Source organism: Dermacentor variabilis, chromosome 1, assembly GCF_050947875.1.
Source record: "Dermacentor variabilis isolate Ectoservices chromosome 1, ASM5094787v1, whole genome shotgun sequence".
Classification (NCBI taxonomy): domain Eukaryota; kingdom Metazoa; phylum Arthropoda; class Arachnida; order Ixodida; family Ixodidae; genus Dermacentor; species Dermacentor variabilis.
Window position 1 is genome coordinate 26,731,960 of NC_134568.1, and position 22,560 is coordinate 26,754,519.

General features: G+C 46.2%; 1 long non-coding RNA gene across 1 annotated transcript in view; it reads left to right on the plus strand.

Annotated features, from left to right (window-relative positions):
* LOC142575982 (uncharacterized) overlaps positions 1-22,325 on the plus strand; it is a 168,930-nt gene extending 146,605 nt beyond the window's left edge. The window contains exon 3 of the long non-coding RNA XR_012826747.1: positions 22,133-22,325. This is a non-coding gene — a long non-coding RNA (uncharacterized LOC142575982). The remainder of the gene's footprint in view (positions 1-22,132) is intronic.
* The last annotated feature ends 235 nt before the right edge of the window (positions 22,326-22,560 follow it).

Consider the following 22,560-nt stretch of genomic DNA (forward strand, 5'->3'; position numbering starts at 1 on the left):
ATTTTGTCGCTTATCAACAGTTTTTCTGGTCTCACTATTGTTTGGCTGGTCGGACCACGCAGATGTCCTTTTCTTCGCCGGGGCCGGGGGCCTACCCCTGGTCCGCTTCTGTTCCTCCGCAGGAGTTGCCTGTGGATCTGTTTCTACGCAACGGCATCACATCAGTTCCTGTGGCTCTAGTTCCAACCAATAACGCAGTCATACGGATGAAGAATCCGAAAGCGATTCAGGCGGAATTGCGATCGGCGACGGCCCAGTTCCAGACCATCACTGAGGTCCGCCAGTTTGGCAGAGGTGGAATCCTCTGCTTTTCGGCAGACCAGTCCTGTGTACAAGACCTGTTAAAGTGTTCGCTGTTTGCCGCCAATCCGGTGAGCGCATTTATTCCTCCCCACTTGGCATGTGTGAAAGGGCTTGTCCGCGGCGTCGACGTGAACATGACACCGTCAGAGGTATTAGAGATGCTTTCACCCGCGGGTGTAATTTCAGTTTATCGGTGTGGACGTGTGGTCGAGAAAAACAGGGTCCCTACTGAGTCGATCATAGCCACATTTGCAGGGATAATTCGACCCTCAGAGATAAAGGCATGGCCTCTAATCTACAGAGTGGAACCTCTGTCCCCTCGTCCCCTGCAATGTGTGAAATGCTGGCGCTACGGACACACGTTAAAAGGATGTAGATCTGCTTCCAGATGCCGAATTTGTGGTGAAGAGCACAATGCTAGCGAATGCAAAAGCAAGGAAGAAAGATGCTGCCTCTGCAATGACGCGCACTCTGCAGATTATTCTAATTGCTCAGCAAAGACACGGGAAATTGAAATTCTGGAAATAGTTGAACGAAGACGTTGTTCGCGTAGAGAAGCCGTAGCGGAAATTCATTCTAGGACACAGGGATACGCCGGCGTCACAGCCCGCCAGGTGACAGCAACGGATGCGTCTCTTTCAATTTCTATTGCTAATGCCATCGAAAGGGCAATGGAAAAGTCTATGGAGCGTCTAGCTGGAAACCTTTGTGAGTCCCTGACACAAATTCTAACTAGCCAGATGGCCCAGATATTCGCAACAACAACAGCAGTTGGTATAACTTCGCGAACTACTGAGTGTCCACGTACTCCAAATGAGGAGGTAACCGCCAATTGCACGTCGCAAGATGCCCAAATTGTAATCCCACCAGTCGATGATAACCAGACCCAATGCACAGGCTCCAACGATACCACAGAGGGCGCAGATGAAATGGACATGGATCCTCGATCATTAAAACGATGTAGGTCCCCTTTGTCTAAAAAAGCTACGACTCTAACTCAGGCAAAGACAAAAAAGTATCAGAAAGACAGCCTTACAAAGGAAGCTTTCTTAAAGGAAAACATTTTAGGTAAGGCAGTTACTGAGTCCATACTTACGCAACCATAGGTCTCCTTAAAATTATTCATTGGAATTGCCGATCAATTTACTCTGCAGCAACAGATTTATTGTATCTATCATCGAAATACTCCCCGGATATCATTGCTTTGCAAGAAACATGGCTTTCAGTACATCAATGTTTTCAATTGACGAACTATCGATCTTTCCGACTGGACCGTCCATCGAAGGGCGGAGGTTTAGCTTTCTTTATTAATAACAGAATCAGCCTTAAGGCAAAGATTTCATACAAACATATGTCCCCCGAAAATGAAATTCTCGCATTAGATATAACTATACCAGGGTGTCCACCCTTCTCGTTAGTAAACGTATACTTTCCGGCGGGTGTACAGAACACTCGATGTTTGAATTCTGCAGTGACTTCATGGTGTAAGGACAAAATTCTGGTTGGAGATTTCAACTCACATCACACGGGCTGGGGCTTTCGGACTGACCAATGTGGAAAACGCTTGTGGGATTGGACAATAGATAATAATCTGACTTGCCTGAACTCTAGAATTCCTACATATATTTGTAAACAGTCCCGCTCCGCATTGGATTTAAGTTTCGTAAGTTCGTCCTTCACTAACTCATCCTGGACAGCCTTGGACTGTGCAACCAACAGTGACCACTTACCAATAATGGTTGAAATTGCTTGCCCGATTAGGCCATCGTGCTCCCAGGTACGCGTATTTGTAGATTATAATAAATTTAAATCCGATCTTAAGGTACATTTGGCTTCTCATTCCAACGAGCAGGAAGACACCAAGGCTATGAAACTTTGTGCGGTAATTAAAAGAACGTACAAAAAGGCTGAATTCAGTGTTACATCTGCAAAGCAATCATCTTATAACCCTTGGTGGAATACAGACTGCACGCGAGACCACCGACGCCGACAGGCAGCTTGGAAGCAGCTCCTCTACAACCAGTGCCCCAAAAATTGGTCTGATTACAAGTTTCATGCTGCTGTCTTTAAACATACAGTTGCTAAAGCTAAAGAGGATTATGATAGGAAACACTATGATTTCCTTTCCAAATCTAAAAACAAAAAACAGTTGTTTAGATATATGAGATATCGGAAAATTCTGCCATCGCCAGCTAATATTGATTATGTCGATCTGTCTCCCGATGAAATGAGAAAATCTCTTGAACTCCTTGCTAAAGGCTTGGAGAGTAGATTCTCGTCATCGATGTCGTATAATTTGCAGAAAGTTGCCCCATCCTTAGTGTACACTGAAGTTACATTGCCTGAATTATCTCAAGTGATTCGAAACTTACCTTTGTCAGCCCCTGGTCCTGATGGAATTACCGTTCACATGATAAAAATTTTATTTGATCTATCTCCTGGAGATCTCCTAAACATTATAAACTATTCCTTACACAAAGCCTGGATACCTTACGATTGGAAAGTAGCTAAAGTAATCCCGATACCTAAAAAACAAGGACTAGGTTATAACATCGAAAATATCAGACCTATTGCTCTTACTTCTAATATGGTCAAACTCATAGAGAGGGTATTACACTGCCGAATTACTGTCTGGATGACAGATAATTTAATATTAAGTCCAAATCAAATAGGCTTTAGAGCTAATTGCTCAATATGGTGTGCCCATGCTGATTTAGAGAGCCGCATCCAACTTGCCCGGAAAAGGAGAGAATATTCTGCTTTGATGAAATTAGATATAGCTAAAGCTTATGACAGCGTCGAACATCCAATTCTACTGGATATTCTGCAGCGTCGTAATTTCCCCAATTATATAACCGCGTGGGTGGCAGAATTTTTGCGATCAAGAGAATTTTATTGCTTCAAGGACGGATGTTCTTCGTCTAAATTCAGACAAACTCGCGGAGTTCCCCAAGGATCTGTCCTATCCCCAATATTATTTAATATATTAATGAGCTCTATCCCAACTTGTCAGGACGTGCACGTTTACGTGTATGCAGATGACATTGCATTCTTTTCTGACATTAACACATTATACCAAAAATTACAAAGATACATGAGCATGCTAGAGGTATGGCTTCAGACAATTTGTATGTCATTAAATGTAAGCAAAAGCGCCCTTTTAGTTTTCTCGGTCATGGACCCGGTTTCAATTTCTCTAACTTATAAGCAAGAACCCATCCCACAGGTTGAGTCTCTAAAATATTTGGGAATCACATATAATGGCAAACTCAACTGGAGTCCACACATAGAGAGTGTAGCGGGTAAGGCACAACGTGCTTTAGGTATTCTGCGCAGATTGAGTAACCGAAAATATGGACTACGTAGGGATTCACTGTTGATGATTTATAAAATGTATATGCGCCCCATATTGGAATTTGGGTGTGTCTTATTCTCAGGCGGCCCTGCTTATAAAATAAAGCCTCTGGTTCTTTTGGAGCGTGAGGCCCTACGCCTGTGTCTGGGACTCCCCAGGTTTGTGGCTATTAACGTTATCTACCAAGAAGCACGCCTTCCAACATTGCCCTGTAGATTTCGCATCTTAACAGTTCAAACATTTCTGAAATTTTACAGCTTGCAGCTTAGACGATCTGAATACGCATTCATTAATGATCCAAATTCCTTCTTCCTTGCTCACTGGCCTCGATTTCACACTCCACAGATCGTATTTGTTCAAAAACAATTAGATAGCCTGAATGTGAACATTCGAGAGGTAATTCCGTCAACCGAATCACATCAGAATATTAAGATAGATTTTGATGACATTTTCCCCCCAAACTCCAAGTTTCAATCTGCCTCTTTTTTAAGTAACCTGTTGCAAGATTACCTAGCACACGTGCAAACAAATAACATAATAGCCACAGACGCTTCAGTGAACAACGAAAAGGCGGGCGTAGGCATCTTCTCGCTTCCGCTTGGCTGGTCATTCTCCTTGAGACTGCCAGACTTCACACCTGTCTTTGAAGCCGAGCTTTTAGCAATTCTTTTAGCGCTTCGGAAACTCCCGTCGAACTCAATAAGTGCGGTTATTATGACAGATTCCCTTTCGGTCTGTACTTCGCTTACGGCTTCACCCAATTCGCCACCACTAAAGACGTTTCTAACATTAGTTCCTCCACAGTTGAATTCTCTAAAACTATTATGGGTACCTGGACATTGTGGCTTACATTCAAATGAAATGGCAGACGCATTAGCGCGAGCGTCCCTGAGTGGACCTATAATGCCCGTTCTTCCTTTGGTGGCTCACATAACAGCAATTAGATATAGAAAATATTCATTTCATAGAGATATCAGTGAATCAATAACAACATGGACAGAATATCAGCACCTCAAATTTCCGTGGAAAATCCAGTGGTGTCCATCAAGACAATCAGAAGTAGCAATCACGAGATTACGCTGCCGTGTCCCTCCATTAAACCTATATTTACACAGGACTGGTCTGACGCTGTCACCTCTGTGTCCATACTGCCAAGAAACAGAATCACTAGATCATTATTTTTTGGTATGTCGACGATACAAATTGTTAAGAAAAAGACATCTAGAACTTCCGTTCGAAAAATTAGGGTTAATGTTATCACCAGAAATTATACTATCTTTCGGTGCGTCAGTTATAGGGGGCAGCCACAGGGACGTTTTTGATGCCGTTTGCAGTTACATCCAGTCAACAAAACGAATAACTTTTTAACTTTCTCTTGCATTTTGTTTGTTTTTGTATGTTTTCTTATCTCTCTTTCGTTAAATTTTTTTTTTCTCATCGAATAAGTGGCACTTCTAAAGAATAGGTGAACGTTTCAGCACCCAATTCTTGGCCAATCCCCCAGTGTGGGTATGAGCCATACCATGAGGCCATCATCATCATCATCATCAGCCTGAACGCCATATACGCCAGTTGTAAATATACGTTATTTTATACTCGTGGGCCTGCTTTCTTCCTGCAACGTTTTGGTGGAAGCGCGGGGTACAATCACGGAACTTCGCAGCGGACGTCATCTACCTGCCGCCACAATGGCAAATCAACCGACGCAAGCGACAACGCCTCAGCAGCCCGTGCCAACGGTCATCCTCACTCATCCGCGGGACCCAGGGACATTTTGTGGCACGGACAACGCCGACGTCGAGGACTGGCTTACGATGTACGAACGAGTGTGCGACAATAACAGGTGGGATGCAACAATGATGGTAGCAAACGTGATATTTTACCTAAGAGGAACTGCGAGGCAATGGTACGACACACACGAAACTGACCTAACGAGCTGGGATTTTTGCAAAGAAAAAATGCGAGACCTGTTTGGCAGACCTGTCGGTCGTCAGCTGGCGGCAAAAAAAAAGAACTTGCGTGTCGCGCTCAAACGTCCACAGAATCCTATGTCGTCTACATACAGGATGTGCTGGCCCTCTGTCGCAAGGCTCATAACAACATGACCGAGGCAGGCAAGATTGGTCACATTGAAAGGTATTGCAGACGATGCCTTCAATCTCCTGATGTGCAAGGATTGTGCCACTGTGGTTGCAATTATAAAGGAGTGCCGGCGCTTCGAACAAGCGAAGGGCCGCCGCGTCGCTCAAACTTCCGACCGACTGCCCAATACCGCCGCGACATCATCTTGCGAAGACCTGCCGCGCTTCGTTCAGCCCACAGGACCGGAAGAAATCACGCGCATCGTTCGCCGTGAGCTTGAGGCCATGGCTCCGGCTCCAGTTCGTTCTGACTGTCGGGAAAGCGTGCCCGCTATCTCCCTTATACAAGCGGTCGTTCGGGAGGAAATAGCAAGTTTGGGCATTCCATCTCTCTGCTCGGTCCGCCATACAAACACCTACCAGATTTCTCCGGCCGCTCGCTCCCAGACGCAAAGCTTTCTGCACCCTCGTCGCAACCCAGCTGACTGGCGCACAGCGGATGATAAACCTATCTGTTTTAATTGTTCCGGTATTGGACACATCGCCCGTCATTGCCGCAACCATTGGTCGTCTCCTCCTCGGTGGTCGTCTCCGAGTCACTACCGCCAAGTACCAGACAATCGTACTTTCTCGCCCTATACGCCGACTAGGAACATCAACGCCGACAGTGCTCCACCAAGATCCAGCCGCTCCCCGTCTCCGCAAGGTCGTAGGTCCCGTTCGCCTCTCGGTCACCGCTCTTCGTCCCCTTCTGCAACCGGTCGCTTCGCTTCGGGAAACTAGGCGGTGCAGTTCCCGGAGGTGAAGCTGCAACTCCGACCCGGCCCACAAATCCTCTGTTGACCCTGCCTACATGTAGAAACCTACTGGACATTGAAGTTGATGGTGTTCCTGTTAGATCTCTCGTTGACACAGGAGCGCAGCTTTGAGTTATGAGCGCTGCTCTCCGCCGAAGGCTCAAAAAGGTTCTGACACCCGCCGTACCGTGCACTGTGCGAGTCGCCGATCGGAGTACTTCACCTGTCCTTGCACAGCACGTGTGACCATTGGGGGCCATTATGCCGTTGTTCTATTTATCGTCCTTGAACACTGTCCACACGACCTAATTCTCGGCCTCGACTTCCTTTCGAAACACTCTGCCCAAATTGACTGCTCCGCAGGTGTTGTACAGTTGGATCTGCCGCTTCCTGCCGACGCAACAACTTGTGTTTCACACCGCTTATGTTCTGCTGAGTTTGCAAGGCTGTCTCCACAAGCGGCTACAAATGTCCTCCTGACTTCCTGTCCTCCCGTACCTGATGGCGAGTACGTCGTGTCGCCGCTTACTGATGTGGTTTTGTCGCGCAATATTGCCCTACCGAGCACCTTAATCCGGATCCGTGAAAACTGCGCTCGCGTGCCCATCCTCAATTTTGGATTTTCGTCGCATGTGCTGCCACACGTTATCGCCATAGCGCATATCACTCCTTTGGAAGAATTTGCGATTTCTTCTTTGACCTCTGAATCCTTCGTCAGTACCAACGAACCTTTGTCACCCACTCGTCCGTACTCGACGCCTGCGGACGATGCTTCTAAGATGATCGCCCCTGACCTTCCTTCCGAGCAAACAACAGCTCTTCGTCACCTCCTATCATCTTTTCGGGACATCTTTGATTTGGACGACCGTCCACTTGGCCAGACATCTGTTGTCACGCATCGCATAAACTCCGGTGACGCCAGCCCCATTCATAGGCGGCTATATCGTGTCTCCGCAACAGAAAAGGCCATCATACAGAAAGAAGTTGACAGGATGATGGACAAGGACATCATTGAACCTTCCTGTAGCCCGTGGGCATCACCGGTTGTCTTAGTAAAGAAAAAAGACAACTCGTGGCGCTTCTGCGTTGACTACCGTCACCTCAACAGGATAACAAAGAAGGATGTTTATCCCCTGCCGCGCATTGAAGATGCCCTTGACTGACTTCACGGATCCCCAATACTTTTCATCAATTGACCTCCGCTGCGGCTATCGGCAGGTTAGCGTCGATGAGATGGACCGCGAGAAAACCGCCTTCGTCACACCGGACGGAGTGTAACAATTTAAAGTCATGCCGTTTGGATTATGCAATGCGCCAGCTACATTCGAGCGCATGATGGACTCTCTCTTGCGCGACTTGAAGTGGTCTACATGCCTATGTTACCTCGACGATGTTATTGTGTTTTCGCCGAACTTTGAGAGCCACCTGCGGCGCCTCACAACCATACTCTCCGTGTTTCACAGGGCTGGCCTTCAGCTAAACTCCTCCAAGTGTCATTTCGGTCGCCGCGAAATTAACATGCTCGGCCATCTCGTAAACGCCGCCGGAATCCAACCTGATCCACAGAAAGTTCACGCCGTGCGAAATTTTCCTGTACCTTGTTCAACAAACGATATCCGCAGTTTTCTGGGCTTATAAGCTCTTATTTCCGGTGATTTGTGAAAAATTTTGCCGACATCACTCACCCTCTCACTGACCTTCTTAAGAAAGACGTCTCTTTCTCTTGGGGACCACTGCAGGAGAAAGCCTTTTCTACCCTGATTGAGCGGCCTACAACTTCCCCAATTCTGTCAAATTTTGACCCTTCTGCGCCCACTGAAGTACGAACTGACGCGAGTGGTCATGGCATCGGCGCTGTCCTCGCTCAGCGTCAACAGGGCCAAGACCGTGTCATCGCTTACGCTAGCCGCCTTCTTTCCACACCCGAGCGAAATTACTCCATTACTGAGAGAGAATGTTTCGCGCTCGTATGGGCGGTCGCGAAATTCTGGCCGTACCTTTTCAATCGCAGCTTCTGCGTCGTAAGCGATCATCACGCCCTCTGCTGGCTCTCCTCTTTGAAGGACCCAACTGGACGACTTGCACGTTGGGCATTGCGTCTACAGGAATATACATCTTCTATTATGTGTAAGTCAGGGCGCCTGCATAAAGACGCTGACTGCCTGTCCCGCAATTCCGTGGATCAACCGGACGATACCGATGCAGACTCGGACATCAGTGTTCTATCCATCTCCGGCTTCCTCCATATTGGCGACGAGCAGCGCAAAGATCCTGTTATTCGAACACTTATTGAACGCCCAAGCTCCTCGCCCAATGACCCGTCCCTCCGTATGTTCACCTTGCGCGATGGAACTTTATACCGTCGTAGCGTTCGTCCTGACGGCCCGGAGTTCCTCCTAGTCGTTCCCAAGTACCTTCGACTAGCCGTGCTCCAGCAACTTCACGACGCTCCTACTGCTGGACATCTGGGCATCACTCGTACATACGACCGCCTGCGGCGCCGCTTCTTCTGGCCCGGCATTTATCGCTCTGTGCGCCGTTATGTCGCTTCTTGCGACCTGTGTCAGCGCCGGAAGACGCCTGCTACGCCTCCCGCTGGTTTGCTTCAACCAATTGATATCCCCACAGAGCCTTTCTTTCGTGTGGGCCTAGACCTCCTTGGCCCCTTTTCAATTTCTATCGAAGGCAACAAATGGATTGCTGTAGCAACCGATTATGCCACGAGATACACCATCGCACGAGCGCTACCAACCAGCTGCGCTACAGATGTCGCCGACTTCTTACTATACGACGTCATCCTGCACCACGGCGCCCCTCGCCAGTTGCTGACGGATCGCGGCCGCTACTTTTTATCGAAGGTCGTCGATGACCTGCTCCGCTCCTGCTCTACAGAACGCCAGATTGCTACCGCGTACCACCCTCAAACGAACGGCCTCACCGATCAACTCAACCGCACGCTAACTGAAATGCTGGCCATGTACGTTTCCGACGATGACCGTGACTGGGACGTCGCTTTACCATACATCACTTTCGCATACAACTCGTCCCGTCACGACACTGCCGGATGTTCGCCATTTTACCTTTTGTATGGCCGCGACCCCACCTTGCGCTTTGACACGTTGCTACCTTCCGCAGTACAATCACCCAGCACTGGTTACGCTCGCGATGCTATTGACTTAGCCACCCAGGCCCGAGATGTCGCCCGTCATCGCCTCAGTCTCGCAAGCTTCTCAAAAGCGACGCTACGACCTTCGGCACCGAGACTACCATTTTTCACCTGGTTCCCTTGTCCTTCTCTGGACGCCTTCACGTCGCGTCGGCTTGTCGGAAAAACTACTTTCCCGGTATTCTGGTCCGTACCAGATCTTACGCCAACTGTCCGACGTGACATACGAGATCACCCCAGTCGGTTAGCCTTCAGTGCATGGCAACGTCACCAGTGATGTTCACGTCGCCAGGCTTAAGCCCTATGTCCCCCCATTAAGTGAGGCTCTATAACTTGCACCGGGACGGAACTACTCCACCGGGAGGGTGATGTTACGGTGAAGAGAACGAAGAAGTTCAATTGGACTAGACGAAGACGAAGTCTGGCAGTTGCCTGAACGCCATATACGCCAATTGTAAATATACGTTATTTTACACTCGGGGGCCTGCTTTCTTCCTGCAACAATATGTATATGCTCAATTTGAAGGGAGGCCTAGTGAAATTAACTCTAATTGTGCCACGTTTTCTTTTTTTTTTCTGTCCTTTGTGCTTCTGTGCCGTTCAGTTTGCTCGAAGACGTATATATGGCGGGCGTGAAAAGCTTACCAACCGCAGGAACTGAAAGAACGTTGAGTATCCGAGTCGGTTGTCACCGTATATCGAGCAAAACAGTGCAACACTCTGTAGCTCGCGCGTACACATAGTGCGGGCATAAAATCCGTATACAAACCAGGCTGCATCCCCAGGCGGTGTAAATATTCAGCTTCTTCCCAAATCCTGATGTCCGTAACTTTTGACGCCTAGTACGAGGCCCGTAAGCGAGTCTAAGCGGCGGCAGATTTTTACGGCCGTTGTGCACCTTAGTTCTCGATGTCGTCAACGCCAGCCGTCTGCGAGCAGTGGTTGCGATGCTACTTGTACGCTGGTAAACGGGCAATGCGCTATAGGATTTATGTCTCTCGACATTACAGAACTGTCGGCGCCGGTCTAACACTTCTGAACACAGTTCTGAAAGCCCTTTACAGGCTTTCTTTCTTTCTTTCTTTCTTTCTTTCTTTCTTTCTTTCTTTCTTTCTTTCTTTCTTTCTTTCTTTCTTTCTTTCTTTGTTTCTTTCTTTCTTTCTTTCTTTCCTTCTTTCTTTCTTTCTTTCTTTCTTTCTTTCTTTTCTACTGTTCGGAGGAACAGGGCGAAAAACAGTCTCGGGAAGGGTTATCCGAAACGTTTTCCTAAAAATCGCCAAGTCCTGCATATCACACAGGACTGGAACTTCAAATGAAGCAAATAACTCCTTCGTCCAAGGCAGCTGTAGATTATCTGCACACGCACGTGTGCAGATAATCTCCAATGCTCAAGGCTGTTTGTTTGTCAGTAAATGTAGAAACTTCGGGCACTTTACAAACTTCTTTTCTTTGATCTCGGGTGCTCTGAGAGTGACCAAACCCTATATTAGTAAAATATACCGCTAAGCACCAATATAATAACATTTGCCTGTTATTGCTGCCTAAAAACTTGTCGCGCCGCGCAAGGTATAGTGATTCCGCAATCTTTAACGAAGATATACGGACATTTCTCCGCGAAAACAGCTTCAATTAGCACCCGCGCGTGTCAGTCGAACGGCATTAACTTACAGCCAGCTTTGCATCGACCGATCGTCGAGTTCCTCTATGCGTGGATTGAGCGACCAGGCATTTATGAACTGTGCAAGGATTGCTGCTAGCTGCAAAGGCTCGTGCATGTTGCTGTTTTCAGTTTTAACTCGACAGCGTTGAGGAGCCCGTGTCGCAGAAAATCCGGCGTCGGCGTCGGCGTTGAACGTCGCTTCGGCAAAAAGAATGTCGACCCAAATTCCGAACCATGCATATCCAACCACTTCTCTACCACCAAAGTTGCTCACACCTTGTCTTTGATTCTTTACAAAGTTATTCCTCGGAGTTTTGAGAACGGCAGCCCACAATCAAATGTAACAGAAAAAAAAACAAAACGCCGACATCGCATGTCCTTTATGTTAGCTCTTAGATTGAAATATTAAAAGTGCGAAACAATAACAGGAGGTCGACCCGGGCAAGAGGCCGCGTTTCGGCCAGAAAGCTCGCCTTCGTGCATAGCGTTCGCAGCCAGCGTTTCCCGGTAAACGTTACGGTTACATAAGCTGCAGTTTCCAGGAAGCATGAAAAGCAATCAGGGATCTTAAAGGCAAAGCTTAAGCGTCCTTCAAGTTTTTTTTTTTTTTAATGCGTTCGCATTAGGTGTGTCGAAGTGGAAAAAAAGTGCACACGTGTGAAGTGTGGGAAGCCGGCCACGTGGTATATATCAGGCACGTACCCAGGGGGATGGGGGGCCGATATTAAGCGGCATATCCCCCCCACCCCCTATCCACCCACGCCACCACCCTCACACACATTCCTAAAGCGCCGACAAATCAATCTACTCGGCGGTCAACATTATGCTTCCTTTTACATTCGAAAACAGTGTATGACTAACTACCGTAGTTTTTTTTTCGGCGTCCGTTAACAGAAAAAATCATCATGTGGGCCGATCCTGGTGATAGTGCAAAAAGGGTCCAAGATCAATGGCACATACCCCTGTGGACTCGGGAACCTATAACGTAGCCTTCGGAATCTTCGGAATAGGCCAACGTATGGGGAGTGCTTAACGCCTGCTTCACCTTTGCCACGGGTCGGCCCGACATTGCACTAACTTCAGCCCGACATGCAGCGGATGTGAAACACTTTGCTTTTCGTTTGAGAGCTTTGACTGTCAGCTCTCGCTGCCATTCCATCTTCACTTTTTTCACTCCTTCTGGATGGCGGTAGTTATCGGCATCTTCTGGGGTGTGGAGGCCAGTTTTCTCATCGATGCGGTGCCCGCGCGATTAATTCAATATCAATTCAGTTGTCACCATCTATTGCAGCAGGCAGGGCGTAGTTTATTGTTTTTATTATAGTATTTTATTTATAATGCCCAATACAATTTGATCACGCGCAACACTGTTGCTTCGTTAGTTCAACCTTGTTTGTTTAGACTGATCCAGGGGCCAGGAAAGGGATTCGGTTCATAGTCAGTTGGTCTGTATGCTTGTGGAACGAGTTGTGGCCGGAGAAAACGACAATTGCTTTTAATTTTTCCTTTCGCTTCATTATTTCCTCGAGTGACGGCTCGCCGCGACGCTGGGAAATCCTCAGAATCATATATCCGCTATATGCGTTAGATGCGTTTGTGTCCTGTCTGCACGCCTCACTTCTATTTTAATAATAATAATATAATATTTGGGGTTTTACGTGCCAAAACCACTTTCTGATTATGAGGCACGCCGTAGTGGAGGACTCCGGAAATTTCGACCACCTGGGGTTCTTTAACGTGCACCTAAATCTAAGCACACTCATTTCTATTTTGCATAATGCGTTAGATAAGGTGGAAAATAAAGTATTGCGAAACAGCGTCCAACTTCAGACATTGCAATAACCGTTGAAACCATAAGCAATATGACTGTCACCCGTTACCTCGTCTGGTTTTTCCCTAATTGTACCGTACTTTTCGAGCAAAATTGGCAATTAGAAACAAGAGTCGCACGGAGAAGAGAAATTAAGCGATCTACTAAGGGAGAAAGCCAAGGTGACAGCCAAATATGGAGGAAAAGCGAAAACTGTTTGTAAAAATATTTATTAATCAACATCTTTTTATTTAAAAAGGAAGTAGAGAAAACGCCGCCGGATGTGGAAAATAATTCCGTGTGTTTTGAATGACGCTTCTACAGTTATCAATCGAGCCACCTTCCCTGTTGTGCTAATGGGGGTGTTTTAAAAAATTGAATTAAATTATGGGGTTTTACGTGCCAAAACCACTTTCTGATTATGAGGCACGCCGCAGTGGAGGACTCCGGAAATTTCGACCACCTGGGGTTCTTTAACGTGCACCTAAATCTAAGTACACGGGTGTTTTAGCATTTCGCCCCCATCGAAATGCGGCCGCCGTGATGGGGGTGTTTTTCTAACCTTCCCTGGTGGGCGCAGTACGTCTAGAACCGCAGCGTCCTGCTCTCTACGCAGTTTTACGGGACTCGTGACCACGCATCGTTACGTAACTTCCCAAATAACAACACGAGTCGGTTTTGGCACTTGGTAGAGCAGTAAACGAGGGATCCAAAAGAACTGTGATTGTTGCAAAATATTCATTTCCCTGTAATTCTTGTAGAGCTAATTCAAAAAACGCTTCTAGAAATCTTTATTTTGCACTTTCGCTTGTTCACTTGTTCTTGGCAAGGTTCTCCTTGCCCATGCGCAGTCCATTTGATGCGCGAGTCCATTTGATGTGGTTCGCTGTTTGCCAAGTAAAGAAGAGGTGTATCTCACAGGCCTACCTGTGAGATACGCGTTATTTCAATTCTCTTTTGCGGGTTTACTGGTATTTATAGCGGATGGCGGGATTATTCACATTTGTACTAGTAAAAGTACCCTCCCCCTCATTTGCATGAAAAAGCTACATTGGGGTGGGTCCCCCTGAAAGAAAATCCTGCGTACGTGCCTGATACACACACACTCACTCATATATATATAATATATATATATATATATATATATATATATATATATATATATATATATATATATATATATATATATATATATAACATTTTCACGTGCTGAGGAAGCTCCTGCACAACACTTTGCAATGTGGTGAACGAGGTTTAAAAGCATGGATCCGGGACGGGACGTCAAAGCGGTGTGACGTAATACTAACGCACTTCTCTCGCATTTACCGACAAATCGCCAGTGAATTTTTTTTTTCTGTTCAATTATTCAGCGCTGATGAAAGGCCAACTCCAGCCATCCCGATGAGGAACAAAGGTTGACGTAGCTGTACCGCGATGATGGCGGGCATTAACACTCGCCTAATATTGTGCTGCTGCTACGAAATAACCCCGCGCTTGTATATGGGCGCTGCAACGCGCAGAAGTTTCACGGAGTGAGCATGCACGGACCTACAGTGTTTGCTTATACAGAATGTTGTAACTAAGTACGCAGGCGTGTGCTCTGTAGAAAAGCTTCGAGTCAGTGACCCGTCTGCCTCCTTTTTCTTCACGCTCATCGCGTGGCTGTCTTCTGAGCGCTGCACCCGTTACGAACACTCAGCGCAACTGCTTCGAAAATAATCAGACCCCGTTGCATAATGCGCTACGTTCATTATGCCCTTCAGTCCCGTATAATGAGCGACCGTTTGTAAATCGGTTCTCCTGTAAAGCAGTTCACCGTGCGGAGATTAATCTTACGTTGCCGTCTGTTTTCAATGAAACATGGAACAGACAGAAAAAGGGGAAAAAGCAATAACAAATTTTAGCTCGCTGCCCAATTATTAAAGCTATTCCTGGTGCATCTATATAAGCTTTCCTTTTTTTTCATTGTGCTATCAGAGGTGCTGCTGCAGTGAAAGTACTAAATTGTTTGTTGACAGCACGTGAGCAAGTTATCAATCGGCTTATATTATAGGGTCTTCTGCTATTAGATAGAGGAACACACAAGAAGCGGCACTTAGTTGAACACACCGTTGAACTTGCCGTCAAAGATAGTTGACTTTCTGTGAAAAAGATCGTGTTTCGTATTATGATTCGCACAAATGTGACATGTGTGGCGTCGCTTTTCGTTTTCGGAGTATATACCACTCGCATTCAGCGCAACTTTCGCGCCATATATATATATATATATATATATATATATATATATATATATATATATATATATATATATATATATATATATATATATATATATATATATATATATATATATATATATATATAGTATTTTGCGGCCATCGCTTAGAAGAAGCGTTGCTTTTACATATGTGGCTGAATAGCTCATCACGTTCAGAGCAGTTCTGAGGTGTCCCGAGCGTTCTGGTCCAAAATGTAATCGCGCGCGGAATGCTTGAGCCTTTTTTGGCCTTCTTATATAGGACTGTGTGATGCGATGGCAACATCCGCTTGCGTATAAATGCACGCGTTCAAGCAAAGGACGACACCAGAAAAGTAAAAAAATAATAATAATAAACGGTGACAGCAATGAAACAAAATAACGAAAATAGTTTGCTGTGCTGCAAGCCGCAGTCGACTATATATACGTCTATATATGTACACGGTGCAGGTAATAATACGCAGGGGCAGATGTGCGCAGGACAGAGTGCTTGTTCGGCTAATGACGAAAGCGAACGTCCAAGCTGGGAAGTGGCCTTCCTCCTTTTTTTTTTTTTCTTCCCCTTTGTTCGGCGGAGTAGGAAATGCAGAGATACGCACGTCTCTATAGCAGAAGCCCTCCAACGCACTCTCGCGACGCCGAACATGTATGAGAGAATTGCAGATCGAAGCGTTGTTGGACGTTGCCGAGCGTGACGTACGCGTAACGTCTCCATAACACGTCGCTCGCAACGTCTCTTTTCGACTCCTCTCTCAAGTCACCCCTCCATCCTTTCCCATATATTTTTTGTTTCTCCACAAACTAACCTGCCTCTCTATATACTGGGAGTGACTGCTGAAGTTCTGAGGCCGTAACCTTTTTTTCCTTTCTTTGTTCGTGTGACTTGTGCCTAATCATTTATTCTTTTTTTTCTGTTTACTGTACTTCCGTACTCATCACACAGCTGCCATTGTTTCCTTTCGAATATCTTTGGGTATCTTCCTCTTTTTTTTTCCCCCCCCCCTGTTCATGCGAGGTTGCGGTGATCCATCACGTAAGCCAGTCCTCTGTGTGCTTGCACGCTGGCGTCGCACTTTCCCGCGCAGCGCCACCGCCGTGCCAGGGCTTGTGCACCACGTGACCTCTGTGCGCGCATCTAGAGTGCGCCCCTGGCTCGATCTCACTTTTGTGCGCGGTTGCTCGCTGTCGTTTATTTCTACGCTGCGCACTGGTCTGATGAGTCTATAAACTCTTCGCTTCGCGAGCGGGGCTGGCATGTAATGGTGTAATGGCGGCGCGATACTAAGCGTTATTATACTACAATTAAGCTTAAGAAAAAAAAAAAACGTAACGTGTCGCCGGTCCTCTCTAGGACTCAGGTATCATTTCCAGGTTATGCTGTCACTCCAGCATGCTGTGCTTACCTGCATCGGTGGTGCTGTCGACCATCGAAGCTTGAAGTGACGCGCATTCGCGTTGATTTTGCATTGAAGTCGAGTGAGGTCTATCGAACAAAAATAAGATGTGGTAAATTGTGGCGACCCGCCGCGGTATTCCAGTGGTTATAGCGTTGCGCTGCTGACTTCGAGGTCGCGGGTTTGAGCCCGCTCACGTCGGCCGCGTTTCCAAGGGCCTGATATTAAAAAAAAAAAAGAACGCTTGCGTGCTTAGATTTAAATGCACGTTAATTAACCCCAGGGGGTCCAAATTAATTCGAAGTCCCACACTCTGGCGTGCCTCTCATTATTGATCGTGGTTTTGACACGTTAAAAGGCCAAAATTTAATTATTTTCTTGAATTGCGGCATTTTGGTCTTTTCATCGATGGGGGACCAACGATAGCCGGCACGTCGACTGTTTCACTCTGCAAATAAAAAAAAAAAAAATTGCCAGCGCCATCCGGTAGGAATTCTGCGTGAATGTCATGACGTTTTTAACGATAACAGCGCTTGTATCAGCGCTTCGTTTAGTACAGTGTTTCTCAACCTTCTCCTGTACGTAGCCCCTTTTAGTAATACCAATGGACTCGGTATTGAGGCGATATGCTGTCGCGTTGAGTAAAGTTTCATATTCACACTATAGGACTGCTAAAGTTAGTTCTAGCACCGCAGTCGTTGGGAATTATTGGAAGTTTAGGGATCTTTTAGCGATTTTGGTGAAGTTTCGTGGGCAAAGAAGGCAGTGGCTTCTTTTGTTGTTTCTAGTGGTTCACCATGCAGTGCATGGTGCACAATGATTACCGAAACCATGCCAATCATTGCCATAAAATTAACTTCCGATGACAGATTATGTTAAAATAAGAAGCCAGAAGGTTTTCGAAGCCGAAAATGGCGATGTTTAGACCAAAGCGATGTACTATTCAGGGTGTCCCACATCACTTGAGCCAATAATTTAAACATGAAAGGCGCGTCAGAAGCCAATCGAACCGAACGCATACTATTCGCAATAGCCTATAGTAACTCAGACATTGTTTTTGTTTTCCCCATAACTCACTAATTAAGTAAGTTTAATCACCCATCTTTTGAATTATTGGCTGGGGACCCCAAGTTTGATACGCAGATTTTTAGAGCACCTTCAGAAACCACCGATCGAGTTGTTTCCCTTGACGGTACGTCTAACGTAGTCCTTTTTTCCGGGTTGCAAAGAAATCCCGCGAAATATGAAAAAAGGACACGTGACGGTGCGCTTGCGCAGTGCTGCTCTCAAGCGTGCGTTCGGTGGACAAGGTCGACTCCCGTCGGATGACGGCGAAAATGCACACTGCTGGCCGAGCGCTGCCGATGAGATAAAGATCGCCCTGCCGCTTCCTCGTCGCCAGTCACGATGCAGCCGACCTTGTTCACCGACACAGCTTTGTCGGCACATTCATTGCCACTGATGTTGCAGCGCCCAGGCAGCCACTGAAACACATTGTCGTAGCCTCTGCCCACCGCTCGATGGCAGGGAAATCGTATCTCTGCTACCATTTGTTCATGTGGGCGGCGGTTTGCCAACTTGCCGACTTGTGCCCTGAATCAAGCCGTTCTACATGTACTGCACGATTGCTACTGCAATAGGGTTCGTATTCATGCAGACGGCTTTTCGACTCTAACCAGTTCTTCTACTGGCGCAGTAGTCATTCTGTCGATGTCAGTCAGCAAGAAGTTCAAGATCAGCCACGTTGTGCACATCGTCGACAGGGTCCGAGCTTGCCACCCTCCATAGCGCAGTGCTATATGTCCAGCAACAGTATTCTGTATTCTGTGATTCAAAGGCAGCCCCGCGATCGCTATTTCTCTTTATTTCTCTATATCTGTATTTGCATTTATTAGTGTCGTTGCCGAGAAATACGGTATCAGTCTTGACTGGGAGTATTATAAAGTAAGACGCTTCGCATGTAATGAACTGCAGAGTTCATTGTTAATTACGAAAATGTGCAGTAATGAAGCGAGATTTAAACGAGAAACGCTAACTAACTAACTAACTAACTAACTAACTAACTAACTAACTAACTAACTAACTAACTAACTAACTAACTAACTAACTAACTAACTAACTAACTAACTAAATAAATAAATAAAACATAATTCCTGTTATACAAGTTTCACGGCGCTGCCGGCGCGAAAAACAAGTTTGGAGTTTCAATTTTCCCACAAGATTTATCGCAGCAAGTGAAAGAAAAGAAAAAAAAAATATCCTGGAAACTGCAGGTCAGATGCGTATGCATTTATAGGATGCATCTCGCCGCGACGTTTATTTTATCTGCGACGCACTTTCTTGACCAATCTCGAACGTGCATGATAAAATAGGCTAGTTAAAAACGTTCACGCATTTCTCAATTCCTTTCGCTTCCTCCTCGTCTCACCGCAGAAGCAGCATTAGCGATTAAGGGTTGTTGTAATTACAAGCTAGTTACAGCACCTCTTCGAAATCGCTGACCAGCGCGCAGCTGTGTGTATACTCCTCGTTAGCTTCACACTAATCGCGGCCTCTTCGTGATATTCGCGCGACACGCCTTCCAATGCACGCAGCGTGTGATACGTAACCGCGCGACTTGTCGGCACGGACAGCGCCTTCAGTATACGAGCTATCGTCCCTCTCGCTGTTTCGCTGATTGGGCTTTCCGATAAAGCCGGTATTAATCACCTTTAAGGGCTACTGCTGGGTGCGACAATGATGCATCACTGCCTGCGCGCGCGCGCGGTAATTAGCCCCTACAGAGCCTCGCTATCGCGTTGGATGTACTCTCATTTCTCCTTTCTAGCAGATGTGAATAAGTTATCTTAAAGTCTTATCGGGCTGAGCGGGCTCGCAGTGCCAGTCATGCCGAATGCGCCGCCCTGTTTCGTCGAAACCACGGTTCGGCAGCAACCTTTTGCACTCAGTGGACCGCATTATAGAGTTGAACTCTAAACATTTTAAACAGGTTCCACTCTACGCCCTATAAACATTTCAACACTCCGATGGGTGCATAAAGGGTGCTTGGTTTGGCGCACTGCTGACAATTTCATCCTTAAAGGTTAAGATCGAATCTTTAGTGGGGACAAATGCAGTTTTCTTTCTTTGGCGATTATTTGTGGCAAGCAAACACGACGATAGCTGTGACGGACGACACGAAAACTGCAATAAATAAACTCTATTAGCTATCGCTGTCAAACTCTCGTGTCAGATATTCAGGCGCGTACCTGGTGGTCGGATTTAACACGCAGTTTTCAACTACGGCTTCTCTCATATCGCGGATATGAAAGAAGCTTTTGAGAGAAATATGAGAGAAATACCAAGAGAAGGGAAGCGCAGTAGAGGACGACAGAAGACTAGGTAGTGCGACGAAATCAGGAAATTTGCGGGTGCTAGTTGGAATCGGCTGGCGCAGGACAGGGGTAATCGCACAAAAAGGACGAATGTCCTCTCAACCGTACTTCGCGGCGCCACGGAAGATAGCAAGCCTTGTGCAGGCTAGGGACGTCAGGACAGAATTTCCCGCATTAAAATCATCATGGTAATGCACTCTTTCTCCGATTGTTGGCCCAAAATACTTGGCCAAATTCTTTTTCACTGGCCTCTTTCTCTATGAAACACGAATATTCTAGGCAGCGAAAAAAGTATTACACACGTATTTCTTCCTGGGGTAAATCCTTTCTTCATGATATTCATTCCCACCAAATTTGATAGAATGAAACGTTCATGCTAAAAACAAAAAGTCAGAGCGTTAGAGAGTTAAAGCGTTTTCATATCGCTGAGAAAGCCTAAGTCTTTATATCAGCTTGATTTAAATGCTCAACGCAGTGAACAAATCCTTTAATCTTCTGTGCGCCCATGATATTTCTTTGCTTGTTCTTGGCTTTAAGTTGGGTGCACAAAAATTGCCCATATGCAGCCGCATATGTTACATATTGCATACCATAAAGGCATAGGCACATCACTAGTGCATTCTCTAGGGATGTGTCGTCACTGATCTCCATGCTTTCCTGCATGCTCACCGCCACAAATGAGGAGCCTTGTTTCCCCCCAGACAATCCATGGTCTCATAAAGTCACTTAACGTGATATGAAAAAAAGGAAAAGAAAAATGTTTTGATACCCAAAGTATAATACTTTAGAGGTGAAAACATTTTTCTTTTAGACTAAATGTGGTAACGAAGACCGCTTGCTTTTCCACTGCTTGAACACTGGTTGCACTTATTCTGACATGTCTCCTGCTGAATGCTCATAAAATGTTGTCGTTTGGAAGTTTTTAGAAGTAGGCGATAGGGGAAAGATGGTCAAATGACCGCAGTAATGAGAGCATGCATTGCAAGCCTGGATCAAAAACACGCTTCTAAAGTAACGTATGAGGGCTCAGAAAATTTCTGTATTTTTGTTACGATCAGAAGGAACTTTTTCAATATTTATTAATTTTCATCAATCCTACGTCCAAACCTTTGTTCTCTTTCAAATGTGACCTCAAAAACAAAATAACAACGTGCAAAACGCATTTAGGTGAGTACATAGCTGTAACTGATTTTATTCCATCATGCTCTTCATAAAAATAAAGTTTAAAAATTCGAACACAACTGGCAACGCTTTCGATGAAACATTTTAAAACCTAAGCAAAAATGAGCTAGAAAAACATAGTTACGTCCAATTCCTAACCCAATGGAGATAGAAACTTCCTTTCTTTAAAGCCCAAAATGTAAAATATGCGGAGCTACACTAGATAGACATCCTAATTCAGTGTGCAATTGAGGTTGCAAATTAAGTAGCACGCGTGGTTAAAGCCTCGCATGTAGCGCTTCGGAGATGCTGGTTTCAGTCAGTCGACAAATCGCTCACAAAATTATGAATTTTCGCTTTATAGGCACCGGTACGCTATGAGAGTCCTACGCGGCAACTACACGGCATACCATATTGACGCGCCACTAACATAATTCTAAATCATGAGATGAAGCTCGGTAAAAAAATGCAAAGTGGCAACTCCCAGCTCGCCACCTTTGCCCGAGGAGAAATGGCAGCGGGCACAGAGCTGGAAAATGTAAAATAAAACCAACAGAAATTTACCTGGCCGAGACGAGACAAAAAGATCTTAGCAACAGCGGAATAGGTCATCGCCTCACTTTACTCGGTCAATCTCCTATGAAACGAGCGCTAGTCCCATGCCTTGGCGCCGACAACGCGGTGTCGTTGCGAAGCACGTTGACCCCGCCGCATCGGTATTCCAGAATGCCGGGTTGATTTTCATGTCTTTGTGTCTGTTTCTCATCGTTTCAGTGCCACGGACTTCAAGCACAAGGGAGCGGCGCCGGCACCGCGGAACCACCAGTCTTGGCACTCCCGCGCATTCGCAGCTTTCTGGTCAAAGAAAGGCGCAGAAGAAGAGGAGGAGATAGACGAAGAAGCTTTGTTCAGATGTCGAATAAAACCTACTTCTTGGCACCGCGGGGAACACATTAAACTGGCCCGCGACCAAAATGTGCTTGTTATGTTTTTCTTACTCGTAACCCCTCTCGTCCACGGGCGATACCTCCGCGGAAATAAGACGTACGGCGCACGTTCATCTCCCGCTGAGCTGTTTTTCAAAACGTAACAGTCTAGTAGCCTGCCGTTACAATTTGCGCGCGGAAAGAGCATGCGCGTGCGTGGGTCGGATGACACCGTTCTTTTTCTGCGCAGCCTACGCACGACGACTGTTTCAAAAT